The sequence below is a fragment of the Rattus norvegicus genome, chromosome X (assembly GCF_036323735.1).
Source record: "Rattus norvegicus strain BN/NHsdMcwi chromosome X, GRCr8, whole genome shotgun sequence".
NCBI lineage: Eukaryota > Metazoa > Chordata > Mammalia > Rodentia > Muridae > Rattus > Rattus norvegicus.
Window position 1 is genome coordinate 118,040,461 of NC_086039.1, and position 22,906 is coordinate 118,063,366.

The window sequence follows — 22,906 nt, forward strand, 5'->3', positions numbered from 1 at the left end:
CATCTATATTAATTTAGAGTTTTGCTGAACATAGTAGCCTGAGCTGGCAGTTGTGTTCTCTTAGGGTCTGTATGACTTCTGCCTAGGATCTTCTGGCTTTCATAGTCTCTGGTGAGAAGTCTGGTTTAATTCTAGTAGGTCTGCCATTATATGTTACCTGACTTTTCCCCTTACTGCTTTTAATATTCTTTGTTTTGTGCATTCAGTATTTTGACTATTATGTGATGGGAGGAATTTCTCTTCTGGTTCAATCTATTTGGAATTCTGTAGGTATCTTGTATGTTTAAGGGCATCTCTTTCTTTAGGTTAGGGAAGTTTTCTTCTATAATTGTTGAAGGTATTTACTGGCCCTTTAAGTTGGGAGTCTTCACTCTTTTCTATACCTATTATCCTTAGGTTTCATCTTCTCATTGTGTCCTGGATTTCCTGGATGTTTTGTATTAGGAGCTTTTTGCATTTCACATCTTCTTTGGCGGTTGTGTTGTTGATATCTTCTGTCCCTGAGACTCTTTCTTCTATCTTTTGTATTCTTTTAGTGATGCTTGCATCTATGTTTTCTGATTTCTTTCCTAGGCTTTCTATCTTCAGGGTTGTCTCCCTTTGTGATTTCTTTATTGTTTCTATTTCCATTTTTAAATCCTGGATGGTTTTGTTCAATTCCTTCACCTCTGTTTGCATTTTCCTGTATTTCTTTATGGGATTTCTGTGTTTCCTCTTTAAGGGCTTCTACTTGTTTACTTGTATTGTCCTGTATTTCTTTCAGGGAGTTATTTAAGTCCTTCCTAAAGTTCTCCATCATCATCTTAAAATGTGATTATAAATCCAAACCTTGTTTTTCCAGTTTGTTTGGTATCCAATATTTGCTTTGGTGAGAGAACTGGGTTCAGATATTTTTAAGTAGTCTCGGTTTCTGTTGCTTAGTTCTCCCTGTGCTTGCCTCTTACCATCAGGTTGTCTCTGGTGTTAGCTTGTTTTGCTGTCGCTGACAGTGGCTTGACACCCCTGTAGGACTGTGTGTCAGCACTCCTGTAGACCTGTGTTTCAGGTGAATCTGGGAACAGAGAAGTGTTCCTGGGTTTGTGTGACCTGAAGCCTCCAGGCAGATTGGTCTTGTTTCTTCTCTCAGGTGTCTAGGCACTGCTGGTGAATGACCTTCAGCTCTTGTGGCAGGCAGAAACCTGAAGGTTCCTGCCCCTGACTACTCCTAGGTCCCTGTGTGACTTCCTCTTGGGTCAGGAATGTGGGCAGAAAGTAGGTGTCTCCTCTGATTTCATGGGATTGTACATATTTCTGTGCATCCAGCTCTCTCCCCCACAGGATTTGGGTGCAGGGAGTTGTGGAACTGGTTCAGTTCACTTCTGGGCAAAGGCAGAAAATTACTAACACATTGTTTTATAGATGTGACTAAACACACAAAAAGTATGTAAAATCCACAAATAGAAAACACAAAGATGGGGCTGGGGATTTAGCTCAGTGGTAGAGCGCTTACCTAGGAAGCGCAAGGCCCTGGGTTCGGTCCCCAGCTCCGAAAAAAAGAACCAAAAAAAAAAAAAAAAAAAAGAAAACACAAAGATGAAAGTTAGCTGACATAAATGACAATGGCTATGTTTATGATTTGGAAACATTTGGAGACTTCCATAACATAAAATAATATGCACTATGAAAGAAAAGGAAACCATCAAATTATGGCACCAGCAAAAAGGAACCAGAAAGTGAAACTGAATAACAAATCTAGAATACTGTCTTGGTTACTATTCTATTACTGTAAGAAGATACCATTTAGATGGTGGTTTGGTTAATCTTTCAGAGGGTTACTCCATGATCATTATGATGAAGAACATGGTGCTGAGACAATATCCAAAAGCTTATATACTGATACATGGCCAGTAGGAAGTGAGAGAGACAAGACCTGCAGGCATGGGCTTTTGAAACTTCAAAACTCACCTTTAGTAAAACACTTTCTCCAACAAGACCACCTGTCTTAATCCATCCCAAACAGTTCCATGCAGTGACATATACAATATAAAATAAATACCTCATATTTTAAAGACAGAGCAAAATAAAAATATAAGTAAAATTTAAAAAAACACAGAAGAAAAAAAGCCATTTGAACAGGGGTTATAAAGAATAATGAGAATAAGAAATATAATCATCAAGTGTAAATGGTTAGGACTGAAGTAAGTGACAGAGATATTCCAGTGGTTGAGTGTTCATGACTCTTGCAAAGGACTAAAATTTGGTTTCTAGCTCCCTTGTTAGGTACAGGAGGAACTTAGCCAAGCAGGCCCAGTCACAATGCTGAAGGATGCTCTGCTGATATTTCCACCCGAGCCAACCTGGTGTATGCCAGCATGGCTAGGAACTGTTGATACTAGATAGGGTGAGGGAGCAAGCCAATGAGAAAGAGACAATGTCACATCTGGCTACTTGAGAGCCAATGAAATGCTGGAAAGCATACAAAGGTTTGCCAGCTCCTGCAATAAACAACTGTGCTTTTGTCACTTACCTCATTGCCTGAGTTGGTGACATTGACTCTGCAAGTTAGTGACTTCTTACTCACCCACAAAGGTCTTGGTCAGGGTCACAAGCAACAATTAGGTGGCTTACAGCTACTTATAATTTGAGTTCCAGGTGAACCAGTGCCCTCCTCTGACTCTTCTTGCATCTGCGAATATTTGTAGCACATAGCCACACACTGAAACACACACACACACACACACACACACACACACACACGGTAATAAATACAGTGTTAAAATATTTTTAAAAGGCTATATAAATCACAATTTCCTTAAGTAGAAATAAAGTAACTTTAGGATCAATAACAATGCAATTTATAGATCACAATATTGGAGGTTGCTGACAAGTAAATGTCAACATGAAGAGAATACTAGATATTGGAGAGCTCAGCCATAAGTGGGAAATAAATAACACAACCCTATTTCTAAGACTGAGGGATCTTCAGAAAGAGAGGATAAAAAGAAGGTAAGAACCACAGGTGGTAGTTAATTTCAAGGAAACATTGTTTTTCAGTTACAATTGGATAGATACACATATGAACTCCCAGCAATTGTGACAGTATGAATAAGTTCTGCACAAGCTCCAGCAAAACAAAAATCCCAAATGAAAGGAGGGAAATGAACTCAAAATCTTGGGCTTAGCTGAGTGGTTATTAAAATGTGGTAATAGCTAGGAGATGGAGAATTATTTTTTTTATAGATGTCAACACTGGTAAGTCAACTACAATCTAGAACAAACTCCACTCCCACCAGTAGTATGTGAGCAACACAAACTGGACTCAGTAGGGATGGGGGTGGGAGACTCAAAGTTGAATAGTTAGAGAGGTGAGCCTCTAGGAGGTAAATATAGTGAGGGCATAGGAAGTAAAAGGTAGAAGAAGTTTGGCGAAGAGGGTAGATGTCACTGAAATACAGAAATGTTCAAAGAATTAGTAAAGATCTTTTATGGAAAAGAGTAAATACAATTCAATTTATTAAGCAGCACACTGGAGACAGCTGGAGAAGTGGGCACAGGAAGCAGAAGACAACCACCAAATATGATACAGCAGTCAAGAAATACAAGGGGTAACAAAAAAAGGTACAATCTACTTAGAGTTAACATGCAGAAAACTACAGAGTAGTCAGTGTGTATAGTGATAAGGAAAAGGGGCATAAATTTAAAGAGATGTTGATGACCTAAGGAAAAAACATGTACATACAAACAATCAAGTGCCACTGTATAATAGCAAAGAGATTAACTATACAAGGAAAAGAAAAAGTAATTTCCAAGAGAATAAATTAAGAATCATTATTTATACTAGCAGATGGCAGATGCCCGTGGGACTGTAACTACACAGCTATGAGATAATATACCTGTCTGTATAGAAATTATTATTTAATAACTGAAGGGAAATGTCAATAATAGTCCTTAATGAATAAAATTCATGAGAGTTGTATTATTTAAGAAAGGTAACTAAATACAGAGACATAGGCAAAGATGTAAAGCAAAGCAGAGAAGAAAACACTATTGAATATCTGTATCTATCTTGAAAGAAATTTTGCCTGAATGTTCAATTTATTGGGGAAAGGATAACAGGAAATCAAATAATAAAACTTAAGAAGAAAAAGCACAATAAATATGTTAAATGTGTTTGCTCCTTATGATTTTCATAAATAAAAACTTATTAACTAATTCATTACCTGAGGTGGAAAAAAATTTCAAATTTCAAATTTAGAAGTAAAAATTACAAATTTGACAATAATGAACAGCCAAAAATATTGACCTAAATTCAAAACAAAGCAAGAAAAAAGTCCAAACAGGAAAAATGGGGCAAATAAAAGTACATGAAAAAGGTGTAAACAGACACTATTGAAATTGGCATTTGTGACCAGACAGATGATGCAGTCTTTTGGAGGACTCAGGTTCAGTTCACAGAACTCTCCTGGTGTCTCACAAGCGTCTATAACTTGTTACAGGGAATTCATTGTTCTCCTCTTGGTACCACACACATGTGGTGCACAGACATACATGCAGATATATGCGCATACACATAAATTTTAAAAATTAGGTACCTATTTGCAACTGACAACAGAAAAGCATATATCTGCATATGAAGCTATAGGTATATAAATATTTCAAAAGGATGAAAATGGTTAATAGTGGGAGAACACATAAAGCATTAATGATGAATAAATATAAGAAATCTACTGGATGTGAGAATTTTAATTAATAACATATTCAAGCATTCGACTTTGTCTGACTACAAAATATCTATAATATAGAATAATTTTACTAAAAATTTAACCATTTTATTATCTGTGTACCCCACAACATATTGCACTTTAAAAATCATAACTAAAATCTGTTTTGAAAAATTAATATTAAGCAAAAAGCTTAAGATATTATTTTAAAGTATGTAAAGGAGAACAAACAAGATTGGTAAACCAATCAAGATATCTAGCATTCATTAGACAAAAGATCAATAAGGCAGAATGGGATCAATTTTCTATTTTCATCTAAAAGATAGAGAGAGGCCATGCACACACATCTTCAATCTTCATAGATATATAACTTATGGTAAAAGGATGGGCATATCTACTTTAAAGGGGTCCATGGTGTATTATTTACTTTTTCTGTTTTGTAGACAGCTTAAGGAATAAAGAGTAAAGTTGATATCAATTCATACTGAAGTAGAAACTTAAAGGTTGCATAGATAATCAGTTGGATGGTGTTTTGCTGGGGCAAACACAGAAAGGAACGTTTAGCTGAAGTGAACACAGATGGAAGATTAAGGCAGACTCATGAAGGAACATTTTGCTGAAGCAGACACAGGAGAGAGGATGTTCTGCTAAAGCAAGCACGTGAAAGGACACACAATGAAGGCTTCTTTGCTAATGACACGCATGAGGCTGAGCTAGACTTGCTTATAGACACTTGTTGGTCTCCTGTCTTTGCTGATCTTAGCTTTACTGAGAGAGGCACAGTCATGAACTTCCTGGAGTTCCTGAGGGTCCCTCCTTCTGACTTGTGCTGAGGCTGAGGTGTGACTGTCTTTACTAGGTAGTGCCACCACTGCAGATTTATGTTTGCTAACCCAACTCTACTGAACTGGAATGATGATGTATCCATGAAGTGTTTGCAGGTAGATTGAGCTGCTTCTGTTGAACTGTGAACTGAAGTGACAATATTCAGACCACACAGACAGGAATTGCTCAACAAATCCTTTTTATACAGATCCACTTCCCCTGTATCCTTTCTCTTTTACTAGCTTTGGTGGGTTATGGGTTAAACAGGAAGTTAAAGCATTTATTTGTGATAGCCAGAAGCTGGAAACTACCCAGATATCTCACAACATTAGAATGGATACAGAAAATGTGGTTCATTTGCACAATAGAGTATTACTCACCTATGAAGAATGAGAACATCCTGAGTTTTGCAGGTAAATGGATGGAATTAGATACTGAGTGAGGCAATTCAGACCCAAAAGGACATGCGTGGTATATACTCACTAATAAGTGGATATTAGCCCCCCCCCAAAAAAAAAGTACAGAATACCCAAGATATGCTCCATAGAACTCAAATAGGTCAACAAGCTGAAGGGCCCAAATGAGGGTGCCCAAGTCCCACTTGGGAGAGAGAAGAAAGCAACCACAAGGAGGGAGAGGGAGGAAGGGATCTAGGAGGGAAAGGGGATGAGGGTGGTGGGAGAGGGGAACATGATCTTGTATTGGGTGGGGGAAAAGGACAAAAGCCCTGAGAGCCAGCAGAAAGAATGAAAACAGGCAACCTTGGGAGATAGTAGGATGGGAGGACCCTCCAGAATGTACCAGAGATCTGGGAGGTGGGAGACTCTCAAGACTCAAAGGGAGGAACCCTGGATGAAATGCTCTACAGTGAGAGGGAACTTTCACCTGCAGGAAAAAGACAGGTCATCAAGTGAGGAGTGGGGTTGCTATCTCACAGTCAAAACTCTAGCCCATAATTGTTCCTGTCTGAAAAAACTGCAGGGATGGAAATGGAGAAGATCCTGAGGAAAAGAAGGTCCAGCGACAAGCCCAAAGTGGGATCCAGCTCAAGAGGAGGCCAGAGACCTGACATAATTACTGAAGCTATGGAGCATTCATAAAAAGGACCTATCATGACTGCCCTCCAAAAGACCCAACAAGTAGCTGAAAGAGTCAGATGCAGATATTTACACCCAACCTATGAACAGAAGCTGCTGACCCCTGTGGTTGAATAAGGAAAAAAAAAAGCTGAAAGAATCTGAGGAGGAGGGCAATCCTGTACCAGCCGTCTCAATTAACCTGGACCCCTGAGATCTCTCAGACACTGGATCACCAACCAGGCAGCCTACACCAACTGAGATGAAGCCTCCAACACATATACAGCAGAGGACTCCCGGGTCTGGATTCAGTCAGAGAAGATGCACCTAACCCTCAAGTGACTGGAGGCCCCAGGAAGTTTAGAGGTATGGTGGGTGGGTGGGGTAGAGTAGGCAGGAAGTACGGGATGTGGAACATTTGGAGGGTGGACTGAGAGGGAAAGTCTGGAGGGCAAAAAAAGAAATAATAATAATAATAATAATAATAATAATAGTAATAATCTTAGATTAAAAAATTAAAAATGTTACTTCTTCAAAAATAAAAAAGAACCATCATTAAATAGAAGAATTGAAAAAATATTAGTTACACATAGTCATAGGGTACAATCTGTCAAGATGGCAATTCTGGCAATGGTTTGCGGCAGCTGTTCACATTGTTACCACAGTCTAGAAGCTGAAAGACAGTTTTCTTCCTCTTTTTAACTCTCCTTTCTCCTTTTTTCTTCTTAACAGTTCATGGAAATGTGCCATCCTTAACACTTTCTTGTTGGGAGAGATGTCCTTGAAGCCCTCTATTATTGATGTTATTATTATGGTTAGCATTAAGTATGACTGGGTTCATAGAAAATCCCCAGCCAGCTGTAGAAGACTAGTACAAATGTGGTGGTCAAAATGAATAATAATATGATATGTCAAGATACCCAATGTGATGACCTCTAACCTTTCTGAAAAACCAACATCCTGCTGACTAATAGATATGACAAACCTGTGACCTTTCTGACATCCTGTCAACATCAGCCGATTCCCTGACCACACGAATATTGTGTCCTTGGCCTGCATAAATGTTTCTTACTAACCCCCCTCCCTCTGTTACCCATGTTATGGTAAAAATTCAGCCTTGGGGAAAAATAAAATTGTCCCCTTGATCAGACTCTTGTCCTGGCGTCCTTCTTCACATCTTTTGTACCCCATTCTCTTCCAGGTACGCCCAGCACCGTCGTTGACACCTTCTTACCTCAGTTAACTTAATAAAGATAATTCTCACAGTTGTAACTAGAGGCTTCTCACCTAGGTAATTCTGGATCCTTTAAATTAGACAATATTAACTCTTTTTAGACAGTGTCCTTTTAGAATTTTGTATATACACATTAAACATAATTGAGTACTAATAATTAGTCAAAAAGGTAATTCAAAAATGCCCTATCAAGTAGGCTCTTTAGAATAAAAATACTAAAAATAAAAATTGTTTTAAATCCAGTTCACTTTTAAATATCAAAACTTATTTTGAATAGTGCTTATGATGGAAAGGAAATGGAAATTACAAAATAACTATAAAGAATCTTCATGTGTAGACGTTGAAATATTACAATACTCAAAAGAATTTACTTCAGGTGAAGTGGTAGGGAAATAAATGTATACTTATTTTACATATGCAGAAACTTTAAAGATTTATCCATTTTAATACATTTTAATAAGGTAAATCATACAATGAGATTAATTTAGTAAAAGTTGAAGGAAAAAGACATTTTGAAAGCAAAGGGAGAGTGTAATATAAAATACAATTAAAAACAGCTCAGGCATGTAAGATGATGTCATTCAGGTGAAGGCAGGTACAAGATAGAATGAGGACTGTCATTGGACGAGAAGGAAGGATGGGCAGGAGAAAAGATTTAGAGAGAGGAGGAGACTGGAGCGAAGGAGAAGAAGGAGCGGAGAGAACATGGAGGCTGATGTTAAGATTCCTCTCTGCACATTTACAGGTTGTTATGAATATTCTTAAGGGATAGATGTGTACAGGGCTTTGTATGTCTAGGTGGGCAATTATCAATTGGTTGTAAGTTAATTGTGTGAATGTATTGTAATTGAGCATTTAATACATAAATCTGGTTGTTGGGTTCTAGTTTGTTGAGTAAAGATTTCATTGGGTGTTGGGAGTGTAAACAGAGTTTGTGACAGGAACCTGTGCTAGTCTGTAGAATGCTTAGGATTAGCATGGTGTGGAGCTATGGTAGCATGGACCGCTGAATGATATGTGAGTCTCAGAAGTGGTAACAACCGTCAAGGGGACACTGTGTGAAAGAGGTAAGAGAGAAACAATAGAGTGTGTGGATCCTTGGGAGTGGGAACCCGCAGGAACCAGGACAGGTGTTATCTATTATAATTTTACAGCAACACAGGCAAACATTGGGTATATTAAGAAGACTAATTATTAGTACTCAATTATGTTTAATATGTTTATAACAAAATTCAAAATGGACAAAGTTCTGCCAATACTAAATATGAGAGAAACACAAAGATTCTAGGTTTAAAGGGGATTATGACTACACATGAAGATGATTTCATTTCCCAATATATGATATCCTAAAGATAAGTCTTTAAATTTTTATGCCAAAATTTTTGCATACATAATAAGCAATTTATATACCAAAATTGATGTAGGGAGAAATAGAAAACTCAAATAGATCACAGTCCTAGTTACTACTTCTATTACTATAGTGAAACACCATGACCAAAAACAAATTGAGAAGGAAAGGGTTTATTTGGCTTAGACTTCGATATTACAGTTGAGTATTGAAGGAAGTTAGGACAAGAACACACACAGGGCAGGAATCTGGAGGCAGTAGCTGATGCAGAGATCATAGATGGGTGCTGCTTACTGGCTTGCTTTTCATGCCCACCTGCTTTCTTATAGAACTCAGGACTACCAGTCCAAGGAAGGCACCACCCATAATGGGCTAGGCCCTGCTACTAAATAAGAAAATGCTCCACAGACATACTGACAGCCCAATATTATGGAGGCATGTTTTAAATTGAGGTTTTCTCCTCTCAGATGGCTATAACTTGTGTCAAGTTGACATAGAACTAGCCAGTACAATCTCCAAATTTAGAAACATAAATGGATTCATGTAAAATTTTTTTCATCTTTGGGAGATACCTTAGTTAGTGTAAGACTTAATGCACAAAAATGAATGCCTGTGTTTGGATATACAGTCCTCCTATTAAAGGCGAGCACAGGATAGTCTGTGACTTTAGCACTGAGGGCATCAAGAGGACCCCTGGAGCTTTTTAGTTAGCTTATCCTAATTAATAAGCTGAAGGTTCAGAGAAAGACTCTTGCCTCAAAAACAACAACAAAACGTGTGCAGCAACTGAGGAAGGTACCCAGCATCAGTCTCTTTACTGTTCTACATAAAATCTGCTCATATCACCCCGTCATGTCCTTGAAATGAATTGTCTTTCCTTCATGATTGTCTTTATTACATAACATTTAAACAAATGTGTCTTCAGACTTGAGTGCACCTGAATCCTTTACAGATTTTTTTTATCACACCAAGTATATTAAAGTCAGGGTTTTATGAATGCTAGGCAACCCTGCTTCACAAATACGAATGGATTCATTTCCATAATAATTATAAAAAACAGAAATGGTTATCACTGCTTTCAATGGGGAAATGAATGCACAACAACATGAAATAATAGCTTAGTCAATTATCCAAAACTAGTTGGTTACAGACTGGGATGGGAACAGAGAGAGTTCAGCTCTAGGAGCTATCATCTGCTTATCTCTAATTGTCCTGTTATGCAACAAGGGTAACCTTGCAACAGTGCAAAATTAATCATATGATTTCACTACCAAAATACTCTTATATTTTTTAAATTTATGTATATGTGTGTGCCTACCTGTCTATATGTTTGCATAGACTCTTGATGAAGCGAGAAGAGCGTATCAGAATTCATGCAATGTACCTGGAGTTACAGAAAGAGCATCAAGTGCTCCCCAGCCTTCCAGAATGGTTTTTTTTTTTTGGATTAACAATCCTTAGTAAATTTAGGAAAGAAGAAATAGAAAGGCCATATAATGACCAAGAAAAATTTTTTAACTTTTGGTCTCTATCCAACAAAGCACTTTTAACTTTGATCTCTATCTAGCAAATATCTTATGCTCTAGTTGTACTGATCTGGTCCCTATACCATGAGTGTCAAAAATGCTAATTCTTTTGGATCCTCTTTCTACCTGGTTAAGTGTAATTCTTTAGTTCAAACATCACTGCCTCATAAAATTTACTCTGATCTCTGTTAAGCATCATAGAATTTGGTACAGCTATAAGTTTGCCTTTTGTGTGCTTTTGTTATTTGTGATAATTTATTATTAGACTTCATTGGAAGACTAAGACCAAAGGATTTTTCCCTTGAGACCTTATCATCAGAATTTAGCACAGAACCTGATTCAATAATGTCTACTAAATAAGAATTTGAGGGACAGCTTTAAGGATGGAGGGAAAGAAGGAGAAATAAGAAAGGAAAATGGAAGGAACAAAGGAAAACTAATACAGTGTAGAAGGGGAGATCAAGAATCCTTAAATCCACGTTTCCCTGATGCCAGAGACTGCTATATAGTTTTCTGTGATGTAAACTGGAAATTTCAAAAGATATGCATAGCCTCATTTGAGTGCCCTTAAAATATTTATTATCTGTGATGTGACAGATACTGTGCTAGGATAAATGGTAGTATGTGAATGTGAGTGTATATACAGATGTGTCTGGGTATATGTATATATTTTATGAATAGATTATCAATAATCTCTGATACAAGGACTACAGGTTTGAAAATATTTTTCAATAGAGCAAACAAGAAGCACCAATAAAATAATTGATGTACTCTGTAGAACAAGAAAGTGATTTATGTAGATTTCACAGTCCCCTTATGCAATATTTTTTGCTGCTTCTTGAGAAAAAAAACACAAATATTTCATCAGTTTTTTTAAAAAAGATTATCAAAGGAGATGCTGAAAATCATTGCTAAACTTGGACTTCATGTGGTGTTTCTTCTTTTTGACTGACTCTATAAATATTATTCCCTGGTCTTAGGGCACTGGAAGCTGTCATTCTGTTTTTCTTAGGACATGTCTAATATGATCCTCTTCAACATTTAAGAGAAAATTTATTAAATGTCATATAGAGAATTTATGTACTTCTTCAGCTTGCTTCCCCAAGGGCTGCCATCTTCCATAATCATGGAATATTTATGAAAATAAAGAAATTAATGGGGATATGATGTTACTAACTGTAGACTTTCTTTAAGTTACAATTTCCATTAATTCCTTTATCTGTATTATCTGTATCCAAGACAAGGTCTCACACTTCATTATGTCTTTGTGACCTTTTGTGTTCTGGGATGGCTACTTGGTCTTTTGCCTTTTATGACTTTGATACTTTTAGAAAGTCCAAGGAAGGTATTTTCTCAAGTTATGGCCAGACAAAAGCTCATTTCTGTCTTGTCTGATGTGTTCTCATCGTGAGATTAAAATTATGAATTTCTGAATATAAGGAAATTACAGGTCAAAAAGATCATATTAACTTGCTTACCTGGCAAAACAAACGTCTACCAGGTTTCTGCACTGTCAGGACACTTTTTCTTTATTTTTGGGTAGAGATTTTGAGGGCATTTGAATACTGTATTGCTTAAACTTTTGCCTACTATTCCCAGTATTTCCCAGAAGATTTTTGTTTTTGTTGTCTTCACGATTGCTGTCTTGAGATAAGGTTTTGAATTGTGCTACCAGCCTAACCTTGGACTTGCTACAATTCTCCTGCCTCAGCATCCCAGGTGATGAGGTTACTAACAAAAGGTAAGACACCTAGATACTAGTAAACTATTTTTTTTGAGAGTCTCCTGTAGCTTTATTCACCACTTATATACCCAAGTCTCCAGGTAGAAAATAACTGGGAAGCACAGTGGGAAACCCTGGCTCCTGACTACCTGGCTCCTGACTTTGGTAACAAAAGACCAACTAGGAGACCTGAATTAATTAGGGAGAAATCCCAGAAGACCAGCCTAAATCTCAAGGATAAAGGCTGAGGAAGTAAAAGGCAGAAGTAAATTGACCACCACCCAGGTGTGGTCCAGGTGTGTCAGTTCCACATGCATCAGCCGGGCTCAGCAGAGGTCATGCAGTGGAGATATCCGGTGTTTACTACTTGGTCTTTTCTTCCTGTGCCGTAAATACATGGGAGAGGCCTCTGTCCAACAATCCCATGACTTTTACTGTGGCCATGCAGTTACAAAGCGGCCAGGCCCAAATCCAATATGGCACTACATCTCCCCCGTTATTCTTTTATAAAAAACCATTAGGTGGAAGTAGTGGTCTGAGAGAGATCAGACATGCCTCACAGAGTGCCCAGCTCGGCCATGGCGAGCCACTCTTGCAGTTAGGACTGCACCCCAATGGCTAGAAATGAACTTATGCTGTAACACACCGTTCTGGGCTATACGTGTGTGTTTATTGGGGGAGAAACTGGGCAGAGGAGCATTTGACCGGTCCGTACACTTAAATGGGGTGTAGCTAACTCTGTCTTAGGATCGACCTCTCAGACCCCAGCCTCTCTGTCATAGGACCACCTTGTCGCCCTCAAGGCTCCATGTCTAGATTGGTCAAGGGTCAGAGGAAGTTGCCCGTCGCTGAGAATAGCTACATTAGGTCATCTTCTCATTCCTCTTACTTGAGCCCAGGGGCGAAGGAGCAGGGGCCAGAAGGCATTAATTTAAGAGATTGTGGAAGTTGAGCCTCTCCCGATAAGTAGTGGGCACCTCATCTGGTTCTCCTCAGCTGCTACCACCAAGGGCCGTAGTCAAGCCGCTCCTATATGAAATTTAGAATTCCTAATTGTTAGCAACTATTCCAGAAAGTTCACCCACTGTGCTTGCCTAACAATAGATTGGGGGAGGGTAACTCCAGACACTGCAGACACAATGGCTGCAGCAGTAATGGCTGCCACAATAGCAGCGAAAATGCCAAGGTCTTTCCCAGGACAGTTCAGGATCAGTCATTCTTCTCTGGAGCAACCAGCAGGCAATGGAACCATGTCTGAGATCTGCAAAACCAGGGCAGAGTTCCCCAGTCCACAGCAGCTTCCAGCAAGCAGCAGTGCACAGAGGGTCGGAGCGCAGGCCGCGATGGGACAGGACACAATGACTGCAGCAATGCCAGAATTTCTGTGATGACAAAAGATGAGGGGGAATCCTCCATCTTCCTCTCAGGGCAGAGGAATGACTCCAGGGACTCGAACCACGAGAGCTGAATCTTCATGCTCCCAGGATCAGCATGTCTCACCAGACACTCAGGCAGCTGGCACACTCCTGCAGCATCCTGTAGAAAAAACACAAACATTCCCTCTTCCCCATAAAAAATACCTGGACAGGATCATGCCAATATGTGGGTCTTTCTATTTCACCTCGGCAGAAGTATGCCTAGTTGTAGGGTGCCATAAACCTTGGCATCCAAATTTTAAAATTGAAATAAAAGGAGCATTATTTAGCATACAGGGATAACTCTCCCTTTTTATTTATAAAGATATAGAAAAGATATTATTTATTAAGGTAAGTCCTCGAGGATTAAATTGAGGACACTGAGCACTTGTATTTATAAATTGACTTGTATACCAAATTATTGTCTCCAGCATTATTGTTTTGGATATATAAAGAATGAGATTTTTTGACTAATTGTTCTTATGTAAGGCCTATAATCTGCCTGGTATTATTGTCCTCCCTTGCTAAGGGGTCCAGGCAATCCAGTTTGAGTTCTTAAATGGCCTATAAAGGAACAGTACTTAGTGCTCTTAACCACTAAGCCATCTCTCCAGCCCCTCACCAGCTTTATTTACCTAAACATAAGCATTAATTAGAAATGTCAAATCCTGTAAACAAGGTCCAGATTTAGCCTTGTTTAGAAATCCCTGAGTTGGCAGGGTGAGGCTGGGCGTTGAAAGTAAGCAAATGAAATCTTCCTCTTTTCATGAGGGTGTGTTATCAACTCCATTACCATTTTCAAGGAGCTGGGTCTATGGTTTTGTTTAGTTCTCTGAGCCAGAGCACTAAAAGGACAGTGAGTTGTCAGACAATTCACACTGAAATCATCACTCACTGATTTTATGTAGAAAACCTGCCTCTAATAAAGCATTAAGTAATTGTAAAATTTGAGGGCTAGTAGTATCTTAAAAAAAAAAAGGAAAACTTTTTAATCAATTGTAAAACCACAAGCCACAAATTGGCTATCAGCATATGAATTGAAAGCTTGATTTTTAACATTTAAAAACAGTGGCTACAGCACGTAATTTAATCGTCTGTGCTGAAGCAGGGGAAACTCAAGAGAATAAACAAGTGATCCAATCATACATGTAGCCTTTTCATTAGATGAACCACCTATAAATACACTAAGCGCATTTTCTATGGGTTGCCTGCACAAATTTACAGTAAATACAAAAGCATGCGAGTAAAATTATGAATTTTGCCTGAAATTTGTATATGTAATAGGCCAAATATCAGTATTTTGTAATAACCAATTAAATTGCTGTTTGGACTAAGGTATGTTTCACCAGGTTTCTTTTTAAAATACTTCCATGACTCTAGCCTACAATTCTGTATTAACACAGCTGAAGTTTTATCTCCAATGTGCGTAACAAAGACCTAAGTCCTCTGGTAAGGTGAGGTACTTAGCCAATTAACATATCCTTAGAAGCTTAAAATTAGCTTCAAATATTCTTTTCTGGAGTAGTGTAACAGCTACTCCCCAAATATTAAAGCTCATTTTGAGAGCAAAGGTTTGTAGTAAAAATTTCCATATACATTGAAAGATTTAAGTTCTAACTTCTTACAATGAAGAAGCAACAAAATTACATAAGGCTATTAGCCACTCTTTTGTAAAAATTTTTAATGATATCACTTCATGGGCTCTCTAAAATTATAAGCAAGCTCACAAAATAAAAACTCACAATTGCCAGGATGTAAACAAACTGCATAAAAACAATCCTCTAAATCTATCTTGAAATGGCAGTTGAAGTAAGCAAACAAGCTGTAATGCTCTCCCAAGTTCTAAAACCTCATCAATCCTTCTTAAATCTTGTAACAATCTCTACCTGTTTGATTTTTTTCTCAATTATAAATAAGTTTGAGTTAGTCAATGCAACACTGGCAATCCTTAATCACAATCCTTACGTTCTCCTTGTAACACCAGAGCACAACCACAAGGTCACCTGAGTTCTGAGTAGTGACTAGGCAGCTGTCCTTGGGGCAGTGGAATTAGCATTAAAATACAGATAACTTCAGGGCAAACCACAACTATGGAAAGCAAAACTTAACCTCTAACAAACTAGTCTCCAAAATCCAGTCTCCAAAGAGTCTATCCTTCATGCTACAAAGTTTGACTGCCAATTCCTACATATGAACGCACGATGGTGCGGTCTCCAATACCTCAACAAAGAGACATTGCCCTAAATTCTTTTAGAAGCCTGGTTTCTAGAATACGAATTCCATAAAAATATTATCTCAATTTAGACCTGTTTCCCTAGGTTGGCTCATGCCACATGTTGTCTAGAATGACTCTATTTAAATTACCAGCTTTATGTCAACTTTCTGTTACCAATATTATACCTTTTTAACCATATCCAATAACGTAAAAGCCAATAGTCCATAACCAAGGCATGTAGAGCATATTTATACATTTAAAACCAATCAGAAACAAAATTGAAGTAGCTACACCTTTCTTTAATATTTAGACCAAGCACCATTTTTACTTTTTCTAGCTGTAATATTAAGAGAAGCATCTTGTCACCTGCTAAGTCAAATAATAAGTCAGGGATTTTTCTAAAAGAAACAACCATCCGCTCCCTTAACATAGAAGCTGAGGAGCTGTTGGTGCCTTTAAGATCAGCTCATGTAGCTGCTCATCCCCGGGCAGCTTCTCCAGCTGACCTATGCTCCTAGCTACAGGTGCAGAGCTCTAAAGGCCGATTGAAACTGCTTTTTATTCATTTGTTCCTTTTTGAAACGAGTTAAAACCAAATCAAGATGTGAACGATTGACAGATAAGTTTTTACCATTTTTTTCTTTTGAACACGAAACATAAAACATTTAAACAATGAGAAACAAAAACCACAGACATAAACTGACAGACATGGACAGCTTGGTGCACCAAGGACAGACAATAGACATAGAAGGAAAAAACTAGATGGTGTCCCACCGAGGGGACCCACATATCCTACCTATGGAACCCAGAACCAGAAATAAGCATTTCTCCAATAGGAGCCAGCAGAGAGGCAGGACGTCTCCTGCTTTCCCTCTGTTCCTAGGAGAGCTCTGAAAAGGTTTTTCTCTTTCTCCAAAGCATCTGCAGGGAGTCCGGGAGGACTTTTTCCCAAACCCGTTCTCCCTCATGTCTAGGGTGTAAACTATCTCTAGTTAGGGTCCAAAGACTAAAATATAACTCTAACAGAACACATATGCAAAAACACTTTACCGTTACCTTGTCCCTTTTTTATGACAAGTTTTACTCAGTCTAGCCCAAATCATCCAGGCCTTTCCTGACCCATCTTACGTCCAATCCGTCCCTTCTCCTATGCCGGCTGGGCTCCAGGGACGTCCCATAGGTGGTACCCCCTTTCTTCTCCGATCTCGGTGGGACCTCCATTTGTCGGCGCCAGCACCGACCTGGTACCGAGAATCGGGCGAAAGCCTACGGGATGAAAGAAACACACATACACACACAGGTTATCGTGTCAAGCCAGGAGAGGAAGAGAGGAAGAGAGGAAGAGAGAGAGAGAGAGAGAGAGAGAGAGAGAGAGAGAGAGAGAGAGAGTGGAAGATGGGAAGGAAGAGTGAGAGTGAGGAAGAAGAGTGAGAGACTAGTAAACTATTTTAAAAACCGATTCTCACTCTGTAAACACAACTGCTTGTGCAGTCTGTCAGTATGGGCTCCACATTGATCTGGAACTCACAGTCTTTTAGTTTTAGCTTTCTTTTTTCTAAATTTTTTATTAGATATATTTCTTTACATACACTTCAAATGTTATTCCCCTTCCCGGTTTCCTGTCCATAAACCCCCATCCCCTCCCCTCCCCCTCCCCCATACAGGTATTCCCCCCATCCATCCCCCTTACTGCCCCCTATATTCCCCTGCACTGGGGGTCCAACCTTGGCAAGACCAAGGGCTTCCCCTTCCACTGGTGCCCCAACAAGGCTATTCTTTGCTACATATGCAGTTGGAACCCTGGATCAGTCCATGTATAGTCTTTCGGTAGTAGTTTAGTCCCTGGAAGCTCTGGTTGTTGGCATTGTTTTTATGGGGTTGCAAGCTCCTTCAACTCCTTCAATACTTCCTCTAAATCCCCCAAGGGGGTCCTGCTCTCAGTTCAGTGGTTTGCTGCTAGCACTGACCTCTGTATTGGGTATGCTCTGGATGTGTCTCTCAGGAGAGATCTATATCCAGTCCCTTTCCACATGCATTTTCTAGCTTCATCAATCTTATGTAGTTTTGGTGGGTGTATCTATATATGGGCCACATGTGGGGCAGGCACTGGATGGCCATTCCTTCAGTTGCTGTTCTAAACTTTGCTTCCATATCCCCTCCTATAGATATTTTTCCCCTTTTAAAAAGGAGTGGAAGCATCGGCATTTTAGTCATCCTCCTTCTTGAGCTTCCTGTGGTCTGTAGATTGTATCTTGGGTTATTCGAGGTTTTTGACTAATATCCATTTATCAATGAGTGCATACCAAAGTGTGTTTTTCTGTGATTGGGTTACCTCACTCAGGATAATATTTTCTAGTTCATTCCATTTGCCTGATGAATTTCATGAAGTCATTGTTTTTGATAGCTGAGTAGTACTCCATTATGTAGATGTACCACATTTTCTGTATCCATTCCTCTGCTGAAGGGAATCTGGGTTCTTTCCAGCTTCTGGCTACTATAAATAAGTCTGTTATGAACATAGTGGAGCATGTGTCCTTGTTGTATGTTGGAGCATCTTTTGGGTATAAGCCCAAGAGAGGTCTAACTGGGTCCTCAGGTAGTTCAATGTCCAATTTTCTGAGGAATCTGCAGACTGATTTCCAGAATGGGAGTACCAGTTTGCAATCCCACCAACAATGGAGGAGTATTCTTGTTTCTCCATATCCTCGCCATCATTTGCTGTCACCTGAGATTTTTTTTTCTTAGTCATTCTGACTGGTGTGAGGTGGACTCTCAGGGTTGTTTTGATTTGTATTTCCCTGATGACTAAGGATGTTGAACATTTCTTTAGGTGCTTTTTGGCCATTCGATAATCCTCAGCTGAGAATGTTTTGTTTAGCTCTGTACCCCATTTTTAATAGGGTTATTTGGCTCTCTGGAATCTAACTTCTTGAGTTCTTTGTATATTTTAGCCCTTTGTATATAAGCCCTCTATCTGTTGTAGGATTGGTAAAGATCTTTTCCCAATCTGTTGGTTGCCGTTTTGTCCTAATGACAGTGGCTTTTACCTTACAGAAGCGTTGCAGTTTTATGATGTCTCATTTGTCGATTCTTGATCTTAGAGCATAAGCCATTGGTGTTTTGTTCAGGAAATTTTCCCCAGTGCCCATGTGTTCGAGACTCTTCCCCACTTTTTCTTCTATTAGTTCGAGTGTATCTGGTTTGATCTGGAGGTCCTTTCTGATGCTAGGATTACAAGCCTCTGTCAGTAAAGCCTGTACCAATTCAGTCATTATTGCTGGAACGCTCACAATGATTGTGTATGACTTGACATGGTGCTTATAAGCAACTTACTCTGAACTCCTGGCACACGTTTCTAGCCTCTATTGATATCTATATTTATCTATTTACTTATTTATATTATTTGTTTGTTTATTTATTACTGTGAATGAACATCTTACCTGCATGCATTCTGTGTACCACATGTGTGCCGTGTGCCCACAGATGGCAGAAAAGCATTTTCAATCACCTGGAACAGGAGTTACTGATTCTTATGATCCACCACATACATGGTTTCTGTGATTAAACTGGGGTTTTCTGAAAAGCAGCCAGTGTGCTTCACTAATAAACCATTTCTGCAGCCCCTATTGACTAATACATTTGTGAAACAGGAAATGTTTCCAAGAGGTATACATGAAACTAGTCTACTTTAAGGTGACAGCGCCCAATTAGCAGCCATCTTGGCAGTTATATAACAGAGAGTAGAAACTAAAAAGATTGCTTTGGGGCTGAAAATAGTTCTGGGCACAGAAAGAGGTCAGTGCAGCTTCCTTTATCTTTTGACTGAGGTATAAATTCGATCAGGTGGCTGTCATAGCTTGACAAATCACAAACTGATATCTGTCCAGCCAGAAAAACAAAACAAAACAAAACAAAACAAAACAAAACAAAAATACTTGGCTCTGAAAAACCTTATGGGAGAAGGGCTGGGGTGGTGATCCAGTAGATAAAGAGCTTGCTGCACAACTGTGGGGACCTGAGTTTGAATCCCTAGAAGCCTGTTAAAGCCAGGTGTTATACCATGGATCTCTAACCTCATTGGTCCTACATTAGGAGGGAAGGAAGATACAAGACAATAGCAATAAGCTCTCAGTCCATCTAGCCAGACATATACACTGGCAAAACAAAAGTTTCTGTCTCCAATGAGATGCAAAGGAAAGCCAACACCCAGAATTTTCATCTAACCACCAAATATGCACTGAGCCACTTAAGTGCTCCAAATGGCATGGTACACAGAAGCAGACAGTACGTTATACATCTGTTTGTAGTACTTTGGGCAACAGTATTCTTACAGATTTATATCCAGCAGATATGATTTGGAATTTGTTAAAGTATCATAGAACCAGCCCGTGAAGGTACAATCACCAAAGAGAAGAGAAAATTTTGTCCAGCAATGGCTGGCACATAGAAGTTCAACAAACCAGCCAGACATACATATCATAATTTTTATTACTCTCCGTACAGAGATTGGCTGAGTGCATTCAGGCAGTAATAAGTATTGAGAACAGGCTCCCATGAATCTAATCTCCCCAGACCTTCACCAACTTAGATTTTTCATTGCACAATTCATGAGGGTTACTATAAGAAACTGATATGAAGTTCAAATCAATAGTCACTCCCTACTCTCAATCACAGGCTGAATCCAATCTCTTCCCTCGTGTTCAGGAAGATCTAGAACATTGCAAAAACTTTTTTCTGTTGTTTCTAGTAGTGTTATTATCTAACTAAACATACTGTCATATAAATCAAGAATTAAATACCTGTTCCCTGAAGTTCCCTAATATTCAGTTTTCTTCTTTTTTGTAAAACATATAATTTTCTGGACTAGAATCCTAGATACTTCCCAGTATCATGCCTTCTTATGAAAGTGGAAGGGGATGGAAGAGGATAAGAGAAAAGGGAGAGAGAGATTGAGAGATGTGGGGGGGGAGGGAGGGAGGGAGGGAGGGAGAAGGGGAGAGAGAGAGATAGAGAGATAGAGATAGAGATAGAGATAGAGATAGAGAGAGAGAGAGAGAGAGAGAGAGAGAGAGAGAGAGAGAGACTGTTTCTCAGAATTGCCTGACATGGGGTTGGGTCATTTGACTGGGTTCTATTTGATATTACATGAACAAAACTGATGTATATCAATCACACAATGAATTCTGGAAAAACTGTGTGCTGCCCCAATTGTTTTACTAACTAAAATAACTGTGCTTGAGTCTGTGCTACATAGACGTGGCTCAAATCATCCACCTGTGTCCTCCTCTGCTGGTATTAAAGGTATGGGCTACGGTGGCCATCAACCACCAATATCTTAATAGACTGACAGATGGAGGAAAGTAAATTCTGCCAACAAGGCTGAGGGTGTGTTATCTACATAAGTCACTGTATTCTGATTAATAAGTACTTGTTACAATATATAGCAGAGTATCTGGCACATTAGTAAGGGTTAGGGTGTTTTAAGTACAATCTGACAAAACACACACACACACACACACACACAGAGAGAGAGAGAGAGAGAGAGAGAGAGAGAGAGAGTCACAGAGAGAGACACAGAGAGACAGAGAGAGATAGGGTGAAAGATGTTTCCTTTTTAATTATTTTGCTTGCGTTTAGAACAACAGAGTTCTGCTTTTAATACATAAATGGACATTTTTATTATTGGATCATTATTTTACTATCCAGAGTGTGGGGAAACTTTTGGAATATAGAGATGGATGTGTTCCCTGAACACCAGATGAAGTTTCATTAACTCTAAGTCACATCAGGTTCTCTTTCATCTGCATCTTAAACACTATCAATCACAGCTTTATGTAACCCTGCTTTTATCTCCAGTCTTTGGGTGGCAATTTCTTTTCAATTTGTTCTAGATTCTTATCACATAGTGAAACAGCAACCAAGGTTGATCTATTACTTCAGAGTAGATCTAACATTTCATAATAGTTTGACCACAGAGAGTTTTGGGAGTTTCAGCCACTAGACCAAAGTATTTCAAATGTCACCCATGTTACAGCCTTTGTGGGTGGTGTATCTGAAGGACTCTGCAAGATTCTCCTATTCCAAAGTTTTTCAGCCCTAATAAGAGAGAAGTAAAAGTCAGCCACCAGGAATGGTGATCCCCAAATTAACACAAAAAGGTTGTTTGACCACCATATATATTTTTTCATATAACTTTCAGGGCTTCTGTTACTTTGAACTTTTACTTAGAATGGATGCATGGACCCATTTAAAAATTTTCCTTTTTTTAATGTATTTCCCCCATCCTATGTGTCCGTCTGGTGTATACCACATGTATTGTGGTTGGCTGCAAAAGCCAAAGCTTTACTATAAGATCTTCTTGTACCATTACGATAAAAAATAACTTGCTTTATAATCTTAAATTTTATTTCTTAACTCCCAATGAATCACTTACATATTTCCTCCAATCATAGGAGCTACAGGAAAGATTTTCTTAAGTATCTTAGAGCAATGATTCCTCAAACAATTGTTCCCAACTGTTTCTGAGAATCGACTAAAATCCAGTCTTGGGTTTGCCTCACACATCAAGCATCATAAACTCATTGTTTGACTCCATAAGCTGTGTTTTAGCCAACCATCCAGATTATTCTGATGCGGGTTCAAATTTGAGGATATCCAACTTTATTGGTATTGTAAAGATGAGGCAATGCATGTCCTTCAGCATCTAAAGGGAATTGGTTCAAAAGTCCCTTCATCTGCAGATGTCTCAGCCCTTTATCTAGATGGTAAAGTATCTATATATACCCTATGCATATTCTCCAATTACTTTAACTTATAAGTACCTAATACATTGATGGTGCTATGG

General features: G+C 38.8%; 1 long non-coding RNA gene across 5 annotated transcripts in view; it reads right to left on the reverse strand.

The window, feature by feature from the left end:
- Positions 1-16,724: 16,724 nt before the first annotated feature.
- The window catches only part of LOC134484126 (uncharacterized), a 124,258-nt gene continuing 118,076 nt past the window's right edge, over positions 16,725-22,906 (reverse strand). For 3 of the 5 annotated variants that reach the window (XR_010061501.1, XR_010061502.1, XR_010061503.1), the window contains one exon: positions 16,727-17,328. This is a non-coding gene — a long non-coding RNA (uncharacterized LOC134484126). Of the gene's footprint in view, positions 17,329-22,906 lie in introns of all 5 variants that reach the window. The other 2 variants (XR_010061505.1, XR_010061504.1) reach the window with 1 other exon arrangement.